Below are 6,809 nucleotides of genomic sequence, written 5' to 3'. Positions count from 1 at the left end.
CCCTCACTCCTCTCATTCTCTCTCTCCTCACTCCTCACATTCTCTGACCCCTCACACCTCTCATTCTCTCTCTTCTCACACCTCACATTCTCCCTCCCCTCACTCCTCTCATTCTCTCTCCCCTCACACTCTCATTCTCTTTCCCCTCACACCTCTCATTCTCTCTCTCCTCACTCCTCACATTCTCTGACCCCTCACACCTCTCATTCTCTCTCTTCTCACACCTCTCATTCTCCCTCCCCTCACTCCTCTCATTCTCTCTCTCCTCACATCTCTCATTCTCTCTGTCCTCACTCCTTTCATTTTGTCTCCCCTCACTCCTCTCATTCTCTCCCCTCACTCCTCTCATTCTCTCTCCCCTTGCTCCCTCTCATTCTCTCTCCCCTCACGCCTCTCATTCTCGCTCTTCACACCTCTCATTCTCCCTCTCCTCGCTCAGTCTCATTCTCTCTCCCCTCATACCTCTCATTCTCTCTCCTCACTCCTCTCATTCTCTCACCACTCACTCCTCTCATTCTCTCCCCTCACAACTCTCATTCTCTCTCCCCTCACACCTCTCATTCTGTATCGCCTCACTTCTCTGATTCTCTCTCCCATCACTCCTCTTATTCTCTCCCCTCACTCCTCTCATTCTCTCTCCCCTCACTTACTCTCATTCTCTTTCCCCTCACACCTCTCATTCTCTCTCTCCTCACTGCTCTCATTCTCTCTCTCCTCACATTCTCTGACCCCTCACACCTCTCATTCTCTGTCTCCTCACTCCTCTCATTCTCTGTCTCCTCTCTCCTCTCATTCTCTCTCCCTCACTCCTCTCATTCTCCTCACTCCTCTCATTCTCTGTCTCCTCACTCCTCTCATTCTCTCTCCCCTCACACCTCGCATTCTCTCACCCCTCACACCTCTCATTCTCTCTCCCCTCACACTGGTCTTTCTCTATCCCCTCATTTATCTTCATTCTCTCTCTCCTCACACCTCTCATTCTCTCCCCTCACTCCTCTCATTCTCTCTCCTCACACCTCTCATTCTCCGTCTCCTCACTCCTCTCATTCTCTCCCCTCACTCCTCTCATTCTCTCTCTCTTCACATCTCTCATTCTCTACCCTCACTCCTCTCATTCTTTCTCCCTCACTCTCATTCTCTGTCCCCTCACTACTCTCATTCTCTCTCCCCTCACTCCTCTCATTCTCTCTCCGCTCACTCCTCTCTTTCTCTCTCCCTTACTCCTCTCATTCTCTCTCCGCTCACACCTCTCATTCTCTCTCCTCACACCTCTCATTCTCTCTCCCCTCACTCATTCTCTCTCCCCTCACTCCTCTCATTCTCTCTCCCCTCACTCACTCTCATTTTCTCTCCCCTCACACCTCTCATTCTCAATCCTCACTCCTCTCATTCTCTCTCCCCTCACTCCTCTCATTCTCTCTCCCCTCACTCACTCTCATTCTGTCTCCCCTCACACCTCTCATTCTCTCTCCCCTCACTCCTCTCATTCTCTCTCCCTCACTCCTCTCATTCTCTCTCCACTCACACCTCTCATTCTCTCTCCTCACACCACACATTCTCTTTCCCCTCACTCCTCTCATTCTCTCTCCCCTCACTCACTCTCATTCCCTTTCCTCTCATACCTCTCATTCTCTCTCTCCTCACTGCTCTCATTCTCTGTCTCCTCACTCCTCTCATTCTCTCTCTCCTCACACCTCTCATTGTCTCTCCCCTCACTCATTCTCATTCTCTGTCCCCTCACTCCTCTCATTCTCTCTCCCCTCACACCTCTCATTCTTTCTCCCCTCACTCCTCTCATTCTCTCTCTCCTCAGTCCTCACATTCTCTGACCCCTCACACCTCTCATTCTCTCTCTTCTCACACCTCTCATTCTCTCTCCCCTCACTCCTCTCATTCTCTCTCTCCTCACATCTCTCATTCTCTCTGTCCTCACTCCTCTCATTTTGTCTCCCCTCACTCCTCTCATTCTCTCCTGACTCCTCTCTTTCTCTCTCCCCTCACTCCTCTCATTCTCTCTCTCCTCACTCCTCTCATTCTCTTTCCCCTCACCTCTTATTCTCTCTCCCCTCACTCCTCTCATTCTCTCTCTCCTCACTCCTCACATTCTCTGACCCCTCACACCTCTCATTCTCTGTCTCCTCACTCCTCTCATTCTCTCTCCCTCACTCCTCTCATTCTCTGTCTCCTTACACCTCTCATTCTCTCTCCTCACACCTCTCATTCTCTCTCCTCACTGCTCTCATTCTCTCTTTCCTCAGTCCTTTCATTGTTTCTCCTCTCACACCTCTAATTCTCTCTACCCTCACTCCTCTCATTCACTCTCCCCTCACTCCTTTCAATCTCTCTCCCCTTACACCTGACATTTTCTCTCCCCTCACTCCTCTCATTCTCTCCCATCACACCTGTCATTCTCTGTCTCCTCACTCCTCTCATTCTCTCTCCTCACTCCTCTCATTCTCTCTCCCCTCACTCCTGTCATTCCCTCTCCTCACTCCTCTCATTCTCTCCCCTCACTCCGCTCATTCTCTCCCCTCACTCCCCTCATTCTCTCTCCCCTCACTCCTCTTATTCTCTCTCCTCAATTCTCTCATTCTCTCTCCTCTTACTCCTCTCATTTTCTCGCCCATCACACCTCTCATTCTCTCTCCTGACAGCTCACATTCTCTCTCCCCTCACTCCTCTCATTCTCTCTCCCCTCGCTCCTCTCATTCTCTCTCCTCACACCTCTCATTCTCTCTCCACTCAATCCTCTCATTCTGTCTCCCCTCACCTCTCAATCTCCCTGCTCACTCATTCTCATTCTCTCTCCCCTCACTCCTCTCATTCTCTCTCCCCTTACTCCTCTCATTTTCTCTCCCCTCACTCACTCTCATTCTCTCTCCCTTCACTTATCCTCATTCTCTCTCCTCAGTGCTCTCATTTTCTCTCCTCACACCTCGCATTCTCCCTCCCCTCACACCTCTCATTCTCTCTCCACTTACTCCTGTCATTCTCTCTCCCCTCACACTCTCTTTATCTGCCTCCTCACTGCTCTCATCCCCTCTCCCGACACATGTCTCATTCTGTTTCCCCTCACTCCTCTCATTCTGTCTCCCCTCACACCTCTCATTCTCTCTCTTCACACCTCTCATTCTCCCTCTCCTCGCTCAGTCTCATTCTCTCTGCCCTCATACCTCTCATTCTCTGTCCTCACTCCTCTCATTCTGTCTCCCCTCACTCACTCTCATTCTCTATCGCCTCACTTCTCTGATTCTCTCTCCCATCACTCCTCTTATTCTCTCCCCTCACTCCTCTCATTCTCTCTCCCCTCACACTCTCATTCTCTTTCCCCTCACACCTCTCATTCTCTCTCTCCTCACTGCTCTCATTCTCTGTCTCCTCACTCCTCTCATTCTCTCTCTCCTCACACCTCTCATTCTCTCTCCCCTCACTCCTCTCATTCTCTCTCCCCTCACACCTCTCATTCTTTCTCCCCTCACTCCTCTCATTCTCTCTCTCCTCACTCCTCACATTCTCTGACCCCTCACACCTCTCATTCTCTCTCTTCTCACACCTCTCATTCTCCCTCCCCTCACTCCTCTCATTCTCTCTCCCCTCACACTCTCATTCTCTTTCCCCTCACACCTCTCATTCTCTCTCTCCTCACTCCTCACATTCTCTGACCCCTCACACCTCTCATTCTCTCTCTTCTCACACCTCTCATTCTCCCTCCCCTCACTCCTCTCATTCTCTCTCTCCTCACATCTCTCATTCTCTCTGTCCTCACTCCTTTCATTTTGTCTCCCCTCACTCCTCTCATTCTCTCCCCTCACTCCTCTCATTCTCTCTCCCCTTGCTCCCTCTCATTCTCTCTCCCCTCACGCCTCTCATTCTCGCTCTTCACACCTCTCATTCTCCCTCTCCTCGCTCAGTCTCATTCTCTCTCCCCTCATACCTCTCATTCTCTCTCCTCACTCCTCTCATTCTCTCACCACTCACTCCTCTCATTCTCTCCCCTCACAACTCTCATTCTCTCTCCCCTCACACCTCTCATTCTGTATCGCCTCACTTCTCTGATTCTCTCTCCCATCACTCCTCTTATTCTCTCCCCTCACTCCTCTCATTCTCTCTCCCCTCACTTACTCTCATTCTCTTTCCCCTCACACCTCTCATTCTCTCTCTCCTCACTGCTCTCATTCTCTCTCTCCTCACATTCTCTGACCCCTCACACCTCTCATTCTCTGTCTCCTCACTCCTCTCATTCTCTGTCTCCTCTCTCCTCTCATTCTCTCTCCCTCACTCCTCTCATTCTCCTCACTCCTCTCATTCTCTGTCTCCTCACTCCTCTCATTCTCTCTCCCCTCACACCTCGCATTCTCTCACCCCTCACACCTCTCATTCTCTCTCCCCTCACACTGGTCTTTCTCTATCCCCTCATTTATCTTCATTCTCTCTCTCCTCACACCTCTCATTCTCTCCCCTCACTCCTCTCATTCTCTCTCCTCACACCTCTCATTCTCCGTCTCCTCACTCCTCTCATTCTCTCCCCTCACTCCTCTCATTCTCTCTCTCTTCACATCTCTCATTCTCTACCCTCACTCCTCTCATTCTTTCTCCCTCACTCTCATTCTCTGTCCCCTCACTACTCTCATTCTCTCTCCCCTCACTCCTCTCATTCTCTCTCCGCTCACTCCTCTCTTTCTCTCTCCCTTACTCCTCTCATTCTCTCTCCGCTCACACCTCTCATTCTCTCTCCTCACACCTCTCATTCTCTCTCCCCTCACTCATTCTCTCTCCCCTCACTCCTCTCATTCTCTCTCCCCTCACTCACTCTCATTTTCTCTCCCCTCACACCTCTCATTCTCAATCCTCACTCCTCTCATTCTCTCTCCCCTCACTCCTCTCATTCTCTCTCCCCTCACTCACTCTCATTCTGTCTCCCCTCACACCTCTCATTCTCTCTCCCCTCACTCCTCTCATTCTCTCTCCCTCACTCCTCTCATTCTCTCTCCACTCACACCTCTCATTCTCTCTCCTCACACCACACATTCTCTTTCCCCTCACTCCTCTCATTCTCTCTCCCCTCACTCACTCTCATTCCCTTTCCTCTCATACCTCTCATTCTCTCTCTCCTCACTGCTCTCATTCTCTGTCTCCTCACTCCTCTCATTCTCTCTCTCCTCACACCTCTCATTGTCTCTCCCCTCACTCATTCTCATTCTCTGTCCCCTCACTCCTCTCATTCTCTCTCCCCTCACACCTCTCATTCTTTCTCCCCTCACTCCTCTCATTCTCTCTCTCCTCAGTCCTCACATTCTCTGACCCCTCACACCTCTCATTCTCTCTCTTCTCACACCTCTCATTCTCTCTCCCCTCACTCCTCTCATTCTCTCTCTCCTCACATCTCTCATTCTCTCTGTCCTCACTCCTCTCATTTTGTCTCCCCTCACTCCTCTCATTCTCTCCTGACTCCTCTCTTTCTCTCTCCCCTCACTCCTCTCATTCTCTCTCTCCTCACTCCTCTCATTCTCTTTCCCCTCACCTCTTATTCTCTCTCCCCTCACTCCTCTCATTCTCTCTCTCCTCACTCCTCACATTCTCTGACCCCTCACACCTCTCATTCTCTGTCTCCTCACTCCTCTCATTCTCTCTCCCTCACTCCTCTCATTCTCTGTCTCCTTACACCTCTCATTCTCTCTCCTCACACCTCTCATTCTCTCTCCTCACTGCTCTCATTCTCTCTTTCCTCAGTCCTTTCATTGTTTCTCCTCTCACACCTCTAATTCTCTCTACCCTCACTCCTCTCATTCACTCTCCCCTCACTCCTTTCAATCTCTCTCCCCTTACACCTGACATTTTCTCTCCCCTCACTCCTCTCATTCTCTCCCATCACACCTGTCATTCTCTGTCTCCTCACTCCTCTCATTCTCTCTCCTCACTCCTCTCATTCTCTCTCCCCTCACTCCTGTCATTCCCTCTCCTCACTCCTCTCATTCTCTCCCCTCACTCCGCTCATTCTCTCCCCTCACTCCCCTCATTCTCTCTCCCCTCACTCCTCTTATTCTCTCTCCTCAATTCTCTCATTCTCTCTCCTCTTACTCCTCTCATTTTCTCGCCCATCACACCTCTCATTCTCTCTCCTGACAGCTCACATTCTCTCTCCCCTCACTCCTCTCATTCTCTCTCCCCTCGCTCCTCTCATTCTCTCTCCTCACACCTCTCATTCTCTCTCCACTCAATCCTCTCATTCTGTCTCCCCTCACCTCTCAATCTCCCTGCTCACTCATTCTCATTCTCTCTCCCCTCACTCCTCTCATTCTCTCTCCCCTTACTCCTCTCATTTTCTCTCCCCTCACTCACTCTCATTCTCTCTCCCTTCACTTATCCTGATTCTCTCTCCTCAGTGCTCTCATTTTCTCTCCTCACACCTCGCATTCTCCCTCCCCTCACACCTCTCATTCTCTCTCCACTTACTCCTGTCATTCTCTCTCCCCTCACACTCTCTTTATCTGCCTCCTCACTGCTCTCATCCCCTCTCCCGACACATGTCTCATTCTGTTTCCCCTCACTCCTCTCATTCTGTCTCCCCTCACACCTCTCATTCTCTCTCTTCACACCTCTCATTCTCCCTCTCCTCGCTCAGTCTCATTCTCTCTGCCCTCATACCTCTCATTCTCTGTCCTCACTCCTCTCATTCTGTCTCCCCTCACTCACTCTCATTCTCTATCGCCTCACTTCTCTGATTCTCTCTCCCATCACTCCTCTTATTCTCTCCCCTCACTCCTCTCATTCTCTCTCCCCTCACACTCTCATTCTCTTTCCCCTCACAC

This window comes from Mobula birostris, unplaced genomic scaffold (genome assembly GCF_030028105.1).
Source record: "Mobula birostris isolate sMobBir1 unplaced genomic scaffold, sMobBir1.hap1 scaffold_348, whole genome shotgun sequence".
NCBI classification, from domain to species: Eukaryota; Metazoa; Chordata; class Chondrichthyes; order Myliobatiformes; family Myliobatidae; genus Mobula; species Mobula birostris.
Note: the sequence above shows the minus strand (reverse complement) of the source record.